General features: G+C 46.2%; 1 long non-coding RNA gene across 1 annotated transcript; it reads right to left on the reverse strand.

Moving 5' to 3' along the window:
- Window positions 1–6,510: 6,510 nt before the first annotated feature.
- LOC308189296 lies at window positions 6,511–13,591 on the reverse strand. The gene is made up of 2 exons (XR_013946267.1): window positions 12,902–13,591; window positions 6,511–8,551 (listed from the first exon to the last, which is right to left on the reverse strand). It is a non-coding gene; the product is annotated as an uncharacterized lncRNA (long non-coding RNA).
- Window positions 13,592–14,485: the final 894 nt, after the last annotated feature.

Below are 14,485 nucleotides of genomic sequence, written 5' to 3' on the forward strand. Positions count from 1 at the left end.
AAAACCACTTCTCCTGAGTCATGGTCCTTGTCCATTTAAATAATGCCTTTAGAAGCTGAGAGGGAAATGTTACAGATATTGGTCACTTTGAAACCAAAGTATCTCTTCGTAAGTTGAAACACAACCCTTTCTTTCATATCCCATTGCAGTCTTATTGACTCATTGATTAGGCATTCAGCTCCTATTAGAGTCCCAGGATAAAATTATTCAGAGAAGATCTGTCCTTTTTGAAAGACATTTGCTTTTGATAATGGAAAACTTACTGCTGTGCAGTTCCATAGCCCACTGGCATTCTAACACACATCAATTAAAGACATGTCAACCATGGGAACTAAACTATGAGGTGTTCAATCACAACCCTGAAAATAGCTCTTCTCTCTAAATAAGTGAGTAAAACTGAATTTATGCCTGTGCGCAGGAGCAGGCTGAAGGTAAATCCAAAGGGTTCAGTCAGAAACTTGGGGTGTTCCCTAAACTGCCAGGGCAGGGCGTTGAATGCAGGATGCAAGGTAGCTGCTATTGCCAGTACAATCTTGGGGCGGGGTGGGGGTGGAGGAGCCCAAGCCAGTTTCCACATTTTCCAGAAAGGAAAAGGACATGGTTTGGCTTTCAGCAACCCGGGAAAGCTCCCATCAGCTTTACTGAGACTGGTACCAGGTGACAGCCCCAAAGCCACCAGCCACCCATTTGGTGCTCCAGCAACAGTGGATCTTGAGGCAAATGGGATGCTCCCAAGTCTGGTCCTTGATAAGCACTCGTTCCTGAATCAGTGCCTCTACAATGCAAGTAATAGTAATAAATACACAATTTGCAGAGTAGTGAATAAGGCAGCACATTATTAAGACATTATTAAGCGAAAACCAGCAATATGAGAAGGCTGTGCCATATGTTACCACCAAAATCATGTGTACTTCTTACCTATTGCCCTTGTGGTTGCATTGCTATTTAGAAAAATCTGTGTGTAGAGGGGTGTAATATATGTACTCTGTGCGTGTGTGTATGTGTGTGTGTGTTGAAGCTTTATTTGCTATGCGGTGAGGTTGGGGAACAGAATTTGGGGGCTGGCTGTGTAGGCCTTCAGGATGTAAGCAGAAGGTCTTAAAGAGTTATATTTTTATAGACTGTGATGAAGCTTTGGGTCCCAGCCACACATAGGCTTTTCTTCCAGAAAAGTAAAATGGCATGGAAAGAGGGCCAGGTGGCTGTAATAAAGTAGGGATAGTACAACCCCACCAGCCCTGGACAAACTAAGAGAACTTAATAAAAGATGCCTTTTTAAGTAATATTTTTTTAGTGCCGAATTGTTAAATAAATATTTATGAGCAAACTTTCTATGTATTTAAAGTTTGTGTGGTGCTTTGTACTAACTAGGTGAACCTGTTATATGTTTACACATCTTAATGATTGTCCTTGAGGTGTATGTAGTAATTCAATGAATTTTATGCCAGAAAAACAACGAAGTTCTGTGTAATAGCAAATGATTTAATTTCTAATGAAATTGTAGGCTTTTGTAGTGTTTGTGTATCTTCTGGTTGGCAGTTACGAGTTGTATTCTTTCTGCAGTAAGGCTTGTACGCTTGATTGTAGAGAGAGGCAATAGGATGGTAGATACCATTGTTCAAAAAGAAAACCCTAAATATTGCTACCTTATCCATTACAAAATCAGGTAAGTGGTGACAAGCCTGGCATTTAGATTTTGAGTTGGAATAATATACCCAATACATATAGGGCAGGTTAAAAATAGGTGAAGGATTTGTTTATTTAATGAAACAGGACTGGGAAATCTCACAGGTCCTTAATAGCAACATGTAAACAGGCAAGCCTAGAGACTGGAACTGCACTAGTTTGTTCATATTTTATGAAGCTGGCCAAGCTAACTTCATTGCTTGTGCTGAATGAGTGCAACAGATAGATGAGTAGGCTAAATGGGCGAAAATGAAGATTTTTTCCTCCAGTCTGTCAGCGGTACTAATATGAAGAATTTAAGGAAAGTATCTGAATTTAAATTCGATACATACACTCGCTTTCAGAAGAGTTCGGTTAGCAACAAAATCCCATTCAGTCACAAGGGAAGCTGCTAGCATGTTTGGAAGCAAAAGCACGATTTATTTTTTATCTTACTGTACTTGATTTTTTTTTTCTTATGGCTGGGAGAGCAGGGCTTAAAGCATACACTTCAGTCTAATTTATTTATTTTATTTTATTTTATTCTATTTATTTATTTATTTATTTATGTGGCTGGACATTTTGGGATTCTCTAGAAAGTCTACAAGAGTCTGAAACATAAATCAGTCTGTGGGTATGACCTTCTGCTGAGCGATGTGCTCTTACCGCAACAGTTGGTGATCTGTGAGCATATTTAGTGATGTCTCTTTTTAAGAAACCAGGCAGCATCCTCGCCACGGGTCTGCGTAAAGCACTGCTGCAAAAAAAAGTGGGGGAGAATTTATCAGAAGTTTTTGTCTCAAGAGTTTCCAAGTTCTGGGTATGTTAAAAGCACTGGTTCTGCCTTGCTGAGTTAGCAAAAAGATGCATCACTTAGACGGATAATGCATTGTCAGGGGGAGAGGCTAGGGAAGGGAACAGCAGCGTTTTGCGCGCTTCTCTGGCTGTGCCTGTGTTTTCCTCCCCTGGGAACATGTGGGTGCACCGTACCCATGGTGGTGGCAGAGTGCACCCGCCCCTGGGGAAATGTGGAGGTGTTGCTCTGAGCGAGTGGGAGACGAAAGCTCTGAAGCTGTTGGGCTGTTTGTTTCTGAATGCTGTTCCAAAGCTCTGGTTTAGCACAGATTATGCACTTTGAATTTACAGCACGTGATGAGCAGCACGCTGCTTTCCTGCCTGTGGCGTAAGGTGGCAGGGTACTCATTCTCCTCTCTGTTCTAGGAACCTAGCTTCACCGTGAGATTTCCCTAGACTTCTTCTATAGTCTGTGTAGGGAAAGAGAATCTGCACGTGAATTGTTCAGATGATTTAGGCTACTTTCTTGTTCTTTGGAAAGGAAAGGTACAGAAACATCAGCTGCTCTGGTAGCTTTCTCTTGTCCAGCTCAGCTACACCACACAAATGCATCCTAACTTTCTTCCCCCATCACTTCTGCTGGCCCCAGTCCTTGCCTGACCCCATAATGAGTGAAGTGAAGAAGCTAAACCAACAGGGAGCTCATCCAGCCAAAAAAACTGAAACTTTCAGCTCCTTTAGCTCCCTGAACTTTCTCATCCTGGGAACAGATGAGTGTTTGTGCTGCTGCAAGGCAGGGAATGGGAAGATACAGCTGGACAAAAGAGGGGAGAATAAGATTGCCTCTTTTCCAGACAGTGAGATGCTGGCTAAGCAGAGCCTAATTGCAAAGCTGCACTGTCAGCAGTAAAGAAAAGAAGTCCTCGTCAGCCAAGTAGTTGAAAGAAGAGCTACAGATGTAGTGATCCAAGTTTGGTGTTCTCAGTCCAGCCCATCCCCTGTGCCACAAAACCGTTATAGTGCAAACGCATTCTAGATTTGGTGTGACCGTTTGTATCATCTATATGATGCTTATGCCTAGCAGGGTAGAAAATAGCATATAATAAGGCAGTTACCCAACTAGGGAACATAGTACTTTACATCCAGGTGGAGAAAGTTTAAAGTCTGCTGTCACAGCACTTGCATGGTATCAGAACTGTCCAGGTCTGGATCTCTGGATCTTACTCTTAGCAAATAGTCAAATAAATAAATAAGTAATGCAGGTTATCTGGGAATATACGTGGCATTGTTATTTATTTTTAAATCGCACGACACCAAAGGTGTCTAGTTCATAAGGGATTTTCAGAAGATGCCTTGCCAAGCGATGTGATACAGCCTGTTACAGGTGGCTTGGAGCTCAGCGTGCTTCTTGCGATATGCCTGTAGTAACTGGCGTTGGAAAACAACTTGCAGGCAGGTGCTCCTGTTCGGTGTTCCTGTGCCCAATAGACACTGTGAATACATGCCTTGATAGGGAAGAAGCTGTAGGGTTTGTTGCTGGAGATGTGATGCTTAAAGAGGTCCTGGAAAGCTGAGCGCCATCCCGTGATGCTATAATTTACTGCCAGGGACTGGGACTGTTAGTGCCAGGTAGCCCTTTCAGTCTTGTTTTCTTACCAAAATATGAGGTGTGACATCATGTATGCCATTTCAGTATGCTTTTAGCTGGCTGAATGGGAAATACGAATAAAGATTGTTAAAAATGGAGGAGAGGGATAACTGAATTTCTGTAAGATCTAAGTGACTAGAGAAATACCGACATTTGTCTCTAATTCAAAATTATTAAATATTGACCAAATGAGTGTCGTGTCTTCAACAGTGAGTAACACCTGGAAGAGGGCAATATTTAGGGTTTTTGCCCAAAGCACATTTAGTCCTGCTCTACTGTTTAGTGAAAATGCCCAGTGCAGATGCCACCAGAGCCTCATCTCGTAGAGTAACACTGTAATAAAGAATGTGGTCTTCTTGTGGAAGTCTTAACCTCTTCTGATGAAAATAATACATGACTCAATATTTTCATGGTGTACAAGTGAAATGTAATTTTTTTTTCAATAAAATTAATTTCCTTTCCTAAATGGTTATTCATTTATTTTTCCGCTGGTGATGTTTCTCTTTCTCCAGGTAACTGGGAGTGCCTGGCTTGCCTGGAGGTCAGGACTGTGGGATTCACATGCTGGCATTTGCCCCCCTTTCACAAATACCTCCCTTGTGTTACCTGGAGCCAAGCCCTACGTCCATCCAGCAGAGCATTGCTGATCTGCTTGCCTTTCTCCTTCAGGAGGTGCAGCAGAGTGCGTTGCTCGCCTGGCCTGCTGCCACCAGCCTCTGAAGGGGAAAGTCTGCTGGGTTGGATCTCTTCAACAGCAGTCCAGGAGGAGAGCTGCAACAACAGCCGCATCCCTTCCTGATCCTGTCTTGTTTTAGTCTTGGTCTTTGATTTGTTCTGCTTGATTTACACAGCAAATCCAGACACTTCAATGTTAATCACAGGTGTAGGTATGCTCTTGAATGATCAAGGCATCTCCTTGCTAATTATCTGGTGACATCCAACATCACGGGAAAGAACAAAGTATTAGAAAGTGCTCTCTGTGCATTAATTGCAGATGCTATCATCAGTGTAACTCAGCCGGAGAATTTCAGCCTTCCTAACTCCTGGGACCTGCTGAAATATCCCCCCTGAAGCGGGTGCTGCCCCTGCAGCAGCTGTTGTCACCGCTGCCTGGGTGGTTGTTCACCTTGTCCCCAACCCGTGCTTCAACATGGGCTTTATTGCTGGCAGCAGCCTTTCAGCACAGCCTTCAGAAGAGATGTACTGGACCAGCGTGGCTGTGTCCTCCAGCTGGTGGCATCAGGGGCTGATTGCAGCAGGGAGGGGAAGGGACCACGGCCCAGTTTGCATTGCCAGCTCTTGGCTCCAGAGAGCAGAGCCAGGGATGGGACGGAAAAGATACACAAACCCATGTTAAAACATCAGGGGAAGCGCTTAACCCAGCATCCTTTATAACCCTGTTGTCCTTGCTGTACCAGCTGAGGCTCTCTCCTACCATGAGCAGCAGCCCTTTTGTATTCTTCTTGTCCTTAGTAGTGTTTTTTAGCAGCAGTATAAGTGAGGAGGGCCTTCAGAAGAGCGGTGCCTCCTCTTGTGGCATTCTGGCAGAGCTGCCACAGGCCCCTCTTCTGCAGCAGGGGTCTTCTGTGGGGTCTTTGGGGAAGTGACTGCCCCTGGGGAACTTGTGTGTCCCATGCGAGACACTCAGCTCCCGCGTCTCCTCGAAAAGGAAGCATCTGCCTCTGGTGTGTGTGCACGAGAGGTCACCAGTGCAGTGAGGTGCTTCCCTGAGCCAGCCTGGAGAGCTGAGAGGTGAAAAGCTTTGTCTGTGCTTCCTCTCTTGTGGGTTCAAATGCTGATGTCTTAGTCTTGAAACTACATTTTTCATCACCTCAGCGGTCTGAATGGAGAGGGGAAGGCAGTGAAGCTGGCAGGACTCAGGAGTGGTGACGGGACCAGGCAGAGAGAAGGAACAAAATGACAGGAGGAAAAGCGATGAGGTAAGTGACTCTGTCAGGAGAGGGAGGAATACTTCTGTAACTTGGCATTGAACAGGGTATTTAGCTCCTACATAAACGCACCGTTCTGCCTTTGATTTCTGCTCATCCTATTCAAGCCCCAGGAGTGCTGGTGCAGATGAAGACATCAGCATCCCTCACCTCTCTGCCCCAGCAGCGGACAGCGGCCACTGGGAGCAGAGCCCTCTCCATGGAGCAGGCTGCTTGTGCCTGTCCTAGGAACACAGTGGGCTTTTCTTCTCCTTTTCGTCTGGGAAGTAAGCTTTGTTTCAAACACAACACAAGAGGGGTGCCAGGTGCTGCCTGTGCAGGGATGGCGCTAACCCCCCCGGCAGCTCCATCCTGTGCTCCTACGGCTGGCTTGTGAAGCTGTACCCTCGATCCAGGCAGCAGCCCGAGTGTGAAAAAATCCCCAAACAGCAACACTACTAATGCTGGCAAAGGTTAAGTTTTGTGTTTAATATTTAAACCAAGTTTGGCTAAATTACTACCGCAGAAAAACTTGTGCCCTTGTCAGTATGAGCAAACACACTGCAGCAATCTACGGCCCCTTTTTGGAGGTCACCGACGTTGTTCCCTGGAATTGAGTAATTCCAGAGGCTTCAACTGTTTTCCAGGTGCTCTGTGAGCTGCATCCATTCCCTGAGGCACATGATGCCGGGAGCAGCACGGGCAGGAAGGGGCAAGGGTTTGGAGGGAGAGCAATTCGGGGCTGGCTGCAACATCCCGCAGGCCCTGGGGACCGGGACATCAGTCCAGGTGCCCCAGGCTTCAGCCAGGGCACTGCTGCTGGGCCGCGCAGCGACGCCTGGCCTCGTGCCTGAGAGCTTTCCCTTCTTCACCAGCCAAAGTCCCTTCCCTGCCTCTGAGATCCCTGCATGACCAGGTCTGAAGCCAACCCACACAGGTGTGACTTGCTTTGAAGGTGGGCCTTTCATTAGAGTCTGCCCTCCCACCAGGAGGAGGCAGAGATGAATAGCTCGAGCATGTGGGATCATTTAGAGAAGAGCAATGAAGCCGGTGAAGGGATGAGAAAACAAGACCCATGAGGAGCAACTGAGGAATTTTGGGTGTTTAGTTTGGAGAAGAGGCTGAGAGGAGACCTCATTGGTCTTCACAACTACCTGAAAGGATGTCGCAGCAAGGTGGGTGTTGGCCTCTTTTCTCAGGTGGCAAGCAGTAGGACTCAAGGAAACGGCCTCATGTTGCACTATTGGAGGTTCAGATTGGATGTTAGGAAGAATTTCTTCATGGAGAGGGTGGTCAAGCATTGGAGAGGGCTGCCCAGGGATGTGGAGGAGCCCCCATCCCTGGAGGCATTATGAGAGACATGGGGACGTGGCACTGAGGGACATGGCTTAGTGATGGGACTCAGTAGGTCAGGTTGATGGTTGGACTCGATGATGTTGAAGGACTTTTCCAGCCTAGGTGGTTCTATGACTTATTACAGCCACAACAGTCAGAATGACTGCAAAGTTCTTTAAATAAATCCATCACAGACTTAAAAAAAAAAAAGTATTGGGATGTTACTTCAAAGCATCTCTGAGAGGCTTGTTTTCCTTCTCTAGAGCAAGCTGGTGAGCTGCCACATACCTTCCCAGGCTCACCTGCTCAGGTGAGGCACAGATGGGTGAAGACCATTCTCAGCACCTGGCTGAGCCCACAGCAACTTATGAGCTTGCTGGGAGGCCTTGGGATAGGTTCAACTCCCAGCGTAAAGGTTCTTTCTTCAGGAGTTGTGGTGGTCTATAAAGACATTGACAGTGAGCCCCCTGCTTTGTGCAGACAAAAGGAAATGGAAACAGGAAATGGAAAAGAAAAATTAAAAAGAAAAATCTCTGCAGTGTTAAAAAGACAAAAATGAAATGGAGAGAAAAAAAAAGAATAAAAACAGTCTTCAAAACAAAACAAAACAAAAAAAAACCACACTGAGTTTTGTTCTCAAGTGTTCAAAAGGAAGTGACCTTTACTGTGATGTATTTAATGGCTTTGGAAAATACTACAGATGAGATAGTTTGCCTTTTCCTGGTCTCTTATGGTAGCACTGCACTTGCATCTGGGCTGGTAACTTCTTGATCATGCCATAGAGTGAACGGTGTGGTCGGGCTCGGCACTTGGTGGCAGTGCTGCTGTTCTGGCTGAACATCCCCTGTGCCACACGTTCATCTAGGAAAGGTGGGAACGGCAGGGCTTTTTCCTTCGTGGTAAAAAGGCTATGTCCAGCTCATCCCCATCTACCAAAGTCTCATAAAAAAATAACAGGTGGTGCTTGAACTGAAGCTGATGAGTACTCCCACAAGAAGTTAGTGGTTCTTCCCCGCCACGAAGTTAAGCATGTGTATGAGCTACCACACAGCATCCCAGATGCGATGGGAGGCTCTTCAGCATCCTTTCGGAAAAGAGGCAGAGTGTCCTGGTCCAGTGAAGGTAAAATTTATGTGATCTTCTGCAGCCAGTGCCATCTCTGTGTCCCCATACTTCTGCCCTGTAGAGAGGGAATAACATTTCTGTGTCGTAAAGAACTACGAGGTAAACTCACTTGTGTGTAAAACATTTGAATGTCACAGAGATGAGGGATTTGCAAGCAGGTGGGCAAATGTGGCAGTCAATGGGGTGGATTTGGGGGTGTCAGGGAATGCCTGGGGTACCATCCCTCACCCTCCTTATGTTGAAGCCCACAAGTGAACCTCTTTTCTCAAGGAAATCCTGGGTTTGCTCACCTTTGGTGGCTTCACAGCACACTTGCTCAGGCATTATCCTCCTATTTTCAGTCTGTGAAAGAACAAAAGTCCCCACCAACCTCCCCTGTCACCCAGATGTGTCCAGGCTTACTCCAGCCACCCATATCACCTCCAGAACTATTTTGTGGCTAGCCACAGTCATGGTGTGCAGGGAACTCTTAGGGTGATGAGGCACTGAACAGGCTGCCCGGAGAAACTGTGGGTGCCCCATCCCTGGAGGTGCTCAAGGCCAGGCTGGATGGGGCTTTGGGCAGCCTGGGCTGGTGGGAGGTGTCCCTGACCATGGCAGGGGGTGGAACCAGGTGGTCCTTAAGGTCCCTTCCAACCCAAACCATTCTATGATGCTATGACTCTGTGAACCCAGCAGGACCAAGCTGGGCACACACCTGCCTGCTGTGGGACAGAGGCTCCAGGCAGGTCCCTGCTGTTTGGGTTTGGTGCTGGGGTGGCTGTGCAGAGGTACCACAAGCGTTCAAATCTACCTCACCTGAACAGCAACTAAAGGAAGATGGGCTAGCACAGGGCCGGGGCTAGGCCAGACCAACCTGCTGGCAATGATTTCTCTGTGCTGCTGCACCCAGCTGGTTGTCATCAATATGAGGGGTGTGTGTGTGTGTTTTAACTACCTCTTACTCTCCTTTAACAACTCTGCAGCCTCCAATTTTCTGTGGAATTAGTATATTTTTTCTCTCATAGCTGTGCAAATGATTCTGGGACACTCATGTACCTCAGTGACGTGTGTGTATAGGTACACATTTGTCCCCTCATGGAATCAACATGCAGCAAATCTCCTTAAGGCTCCAGAGGTCCCCATACCTCAGAAGAAAAAGGGTTTGGCTGTGGACCAGGCTGAGTGCTTTTATTGCAGTTTGGTTACTGCTTAACTTTTGTTAATCCGTGGTGAATGCACGTTTTAAGTGAACAAGCACAAGTGATAATCTAAATGCTTTAAAACTTAGTGTGTGTTACTGACTGGGCCCAGGGTTTACTCTCGAGTTATCATTAGAGCAGCATAGTCACGCTGAGCTGATACTGATAAACCCTTCTCATCCTTTGGTCTTCTGTCAGTCCTGGAGAGCAAAGGGAAAACAAACTGAAAGGGCTCTAGCTAGCTGACTGCCCAAGACTATACAAAATTCATCTAAAAATACCAAGTTGTTGTTATAACAGACATTCAGAAAAACAGGAGAAATTATGATAAAGTAAAAGGCTCCCCCTTCTGTCCTTTGCAAAAAACTCACTTGAGTGAGCTCTCTGTAAAATACAACCTTGACAAGTAGAGCATGCGCTTAATTGTTTGAAGCTGCATCCCACATGGGAACCCCCGAAACACACGTGGTGCCTGCCGTGGCACTCCAGGAACACACATCTCGAGGGTGCTGTGCAGTCAAGCAATTCAGATTGTTCAGCAGTTCGTGGACCTTGTCCTGAAGTGCTGACCTTGAGGGCACCATGTGGCTCCACGTGCTGTGCACAGTGACGGAGCTGCAGTGTAGCTGGGAAGGAAGATGGAGCTTGGATTTGGGAGAGTCCTTTTACCCTTTTTTCATCTCAAAGCGTGGTTTTAATTAACTGACACTCTGTGTGGGCTTGCTAAGAGCCAAGGAAAGGCTGAGAGAGAAGAAATGTATGGTGGTTTCCATTTCAAAATGAAGTGACTCATAATCCAAGGCATTAACCCACGACCTTCATGATTATAAATTGATTTTGGTCTTAATTCATTTTTAAAGGACTGGGGTTTTCTTTGTCTTTTTCTTGAAGGCTCTTATTCCACCTCAGGACTGTGGAATCAGCCTGGGGAAATCTTCTATAAGCGTTGGAGAGGGGGGATGGAGCAGGCAGGAGCTGCAAGAGTGCAATGCCTGTGCATGCATGTGCAGGGTACCTCCAGCGCTGCCCCTTGAAAGTGTTGCAGCTGCAGGCAGCAGTTCTGCTCAGGTGCTTCCCAAGTGATGCTCAGTGGATAGAAATCTCTGTTATTCCATCCCCCGAGGGCTATCAGGTCTGGAAAGCTCTTCACCCCCTCTAGACTAGCCTACTGACACTGTGCCCTGTTTAAGTAAACTTTCAAAGACATGCAAGCGGTTCAGGAGCAGTTTCATACTGACCTTGGGACTGCAGCAAAACCTCTTACCTCGCTGAACTCTCATGGTGTGTGCTGAGGTGAAGGGTGCTTTTTGTCCCATGCTTGCTCCAGGAGCAAGGGACAAGCTAAACAATAACTTGGGAATTGAATCCCAGTGGTTTTAAAGAAATGCAGGGCAGAGTTGTTCATGGTGCAGGTTGTTTCTTGTAGCTTAGGGTCAAATTCCTCCTTTGGACAACCACCTGGCACTTGCCACATAGGGTCATTGAAAAGACAGAGAAGGAATGTGGAGTATTGCTCTGCAAGGTTATTTAGCAATACGACCTGAAGGTACCAGTGCTCTGCAGCCTTGCTCCCTTACACTCACGCAACAGACACTTCTATTGATGGCACACTGATGAACCTCCCTGGTTCTCCAAGATGCTTTCATAGTGACAACTCTGTCCCCACCAGCTCTCCTCTTTCTTGTTCAGTCTTAACACTTGTTTTCCTAACATAAATAAATAAATAAATAAGGTGATTTGTATGTAGTTCATGTCATGAGTTTACCATATTTCTTTATTATTTTATTTTATTAAAAGAGAGGTGAAAATAGATAGGCCTCAGTCCCGCTTGGTCAGTCTGCTCCCTGCCCAGTGTTTGGCACCGGTTTCTATCTCTGTTGGAAAAGTCATGAATTAAACCGGCCTCCATGAGGGCCTCCTCCCCTCATCATTTGACCTGCCCTCTCACTGAGGCCCCGCCAATCTGCCAGACATTCCTGTCAACCTGATCCTGGCTCTGGCCATCTCACACCCCAGCCACCCACAGAAGGAAATTTGATGAGGAGCCCCAAGACCTGTGTTTACCTCCTTTTGCCAGGCCGACATCCCATCCTTTATGGGAAACTCGATGGGGAGCCTTCGTCTCTGCAGCTCAGCCCAGCACTGCCCAGGTCTCCCACCCCCTGGGCTCCTTGCCCTGTGCCACCAACTTTGCCTTTGGAGGATGTATTTTTTTCTATCCGCTGGTAATTCGCATTAGGAGCACTCAGATCTTGCTCTCCATGAGTCACCATCACCCTATCTACTGTAATTTTGAAATACTTTGATAAGTTTCCTGCAGTGTCTTGTCTGATCTGTTCCACATACTTTCCTCTGTGTCTAGTCACCCCTCATTCTGCTTCAAATCTTGCAATGCTTGCTTGTCCTCCCTCCTCGCTTCCCTGCTTTGCATTCATACTGAAAACTGAGATGTGCAAAGGTGTTGTGATCTGCTTTCATTATTTTTTTCCACTACTGACTTTGAGTTAAAGAACAGGAATGGGATTTTCTCATTTAGTAACTTTTTGTTAAAGAAATAAATTAGTTACTGGTGCTCTTAAAAGTTAAACTTGTTATCTGTTAGCTGGGCTTCTTGAAGACCTCATTAACCAAGCATCTGATTTTATAGATGCATTTCTTAAGGTCTTAGATGCTTCCTGCAACTATCTAGCCATAGCAGAGAACTTATAAACATATCCAGATAATTAGTGCAAGTAAATTCCTGCTGTTCTGTAAGATTGGAAGGACCAATGGGTTACCTGGGCAAAGAACTGCAGGACAGGGGTGCCTCTTTAGAGGCAAGGGGACAGACATGTTGCTGCTTTCTCATTCCTCAACGCAACGCTCTGCTAACCATTCAGGCAGGTTCCCAGACTCCTCCATTGTAACCCCAGGCTATCTCACGAGATACAGCTACCCACTTCCTTCAGATCTGTCAAAATCTATGCATTTTAATCGCACTGCCCTCAGATCTCAAACATACGTGGTGCACGAGGAGCTTTTCTGGAGTCCATACCAACTCATTGCACCGGACCAGCATGGCAAAAGTGTTGGCCTGAGGAATGAAGGGTCAGTTTTAGCCCCTGTTTTTCTGGTTTCTCTCCCTTGCATGCCTATGGAGCTCATTAGAATCAATCACAGAATCACATTTAACTTGGAAAAGACCCCCAAGATCATCAAGTCGAGCTGTTAAAAACCCCCCTTACCTGGTTCCCTAGCAAGCAGAAGGTTCCCTCACCCACGCCAGTGCTGCGGGCAGTGCTGGGGACAGTCAGTGGGGTGAGATGCAACTCCACCATGAAGTGCTCGTCCTGGGCAGCTGGGGCAGGCAGTGCTCCTCTCCTGCAGCTAGCTCTCCACCATTTCCTTGACGGTTTTCAACTCACTGGAGATACCTCCCACGCCGACTGCTTTCTAAAGCTTTGAATTTGTTTTGCACGACTCCCTGCTACTGCTGTCCATGCTCCTTAGATCTATGTCGTGCGTACAGATACAAGGTGTGCAGCTCGTTATTGTTTTATGCCTCTTGTTTCATATTGCTCTTGCCAATGCAAGGGGTTGGTAAGTGATCCAAGCCCCATCCAGCCCCTGGGAGGTGTTTGGCGCTCTGAATGTTACTCACGTGCTTTGAACCGCAGAGCCTGTGGTGACCCGAGCAGAGGCAGCCCATCTGTCACCGCCTGTATACCTTCTGCACTCATGTGAACGTGCATGGTGCTCTCTGCTGCCTCCTCTTTAGATGTGGGGCAGCTAATTACCTCCCGCTGTTTGTTATCTGATCAGTCCTGATGCCGCTCTTGCCCTTTTCTTGGATGCATAATTTGGGGGAGATAGTGACAGATCACTTCCACATCCTAGGGACTATTTCACCCTAAATTAATTAAAAGTACTTTCAACTCTACCCCCATTATAGCAGCTTTCAAACAGACTTTAACGACCTACACACTCTAATGATCATTTCACTAGCAATCTAATTTACTACAGGATCTTCTTTAAGGATCTTACTTCCAGGATCTGCTATAGACAGAAACGAACAGCTTTTAATCAGGGCTGCTCATTAGCAGCAGTAGTCAGTTCGGCAGGTAGCATGGGCCACCGCTCTGCCTCTTGATGCATGTGCTCATTAACAGAGAAGGACGGAGGAGAGCTGAGACCTTCTGTCTTCAAAGCATTGCTACAGATTGAACACCTTCCTGAATCTGAATTCAAATGCTGCTCTTCAGAGCTTACTGTGCAAAACTGTTTTTGGTCAACATTATGGGCTTACTAAAGACAAATGCTTGGGAATCCAGTGCTTTGTGTAGACTTTTTTTTTTTAGCTGAATATTACACAGGACGTGGGATGTGTAAGCGTGCTCACATGAGTATGTCAAAGAGTTTGATAGAGATTGAAGAAGCTTTTATGACCCAAAGAAGAGGACGCTGGCTAGAAGGGATTTAGTCTGGCTTGCAGGAAAACTTGATTTCTTTGGGAGAGCAGGGATTTTTGTGGTTTTGTTAACAAATAAACTGACAGCAAATTCATGAGATGCTGTTCTCTGTTTCTTCTCACAACTGGAGTAACCTGAGTGCCTCAGTCAAAACTAATGATAAAAAAAGGAAGACAGATCAATCCAAAAGCCTAGTAGTGCTCTGCTTTGCTCAGTGATGAAAAACCAAGCCTTTCCTCTTATGTCCATTAAATAAATGATTTAGAGACAATGATATATCCCTCTCATGGGGAAAAGAGGGTCTTGAAGTTTTCAGTAGGGGCTCTTCAGCTGAGGATGGGGGCTGCCATTAACTGATTG

This window comes from Anser brachyrhynchus, assembly GCF_964034855.1.
Source record: "Anser brachyrhynchus genome assembly, chromosome: 1".
NCBI lineage: Eukaryota > Metazoa > Chordata > Aves > Anseriformes > Anatidae > Anser > Anser brachyrhynchus.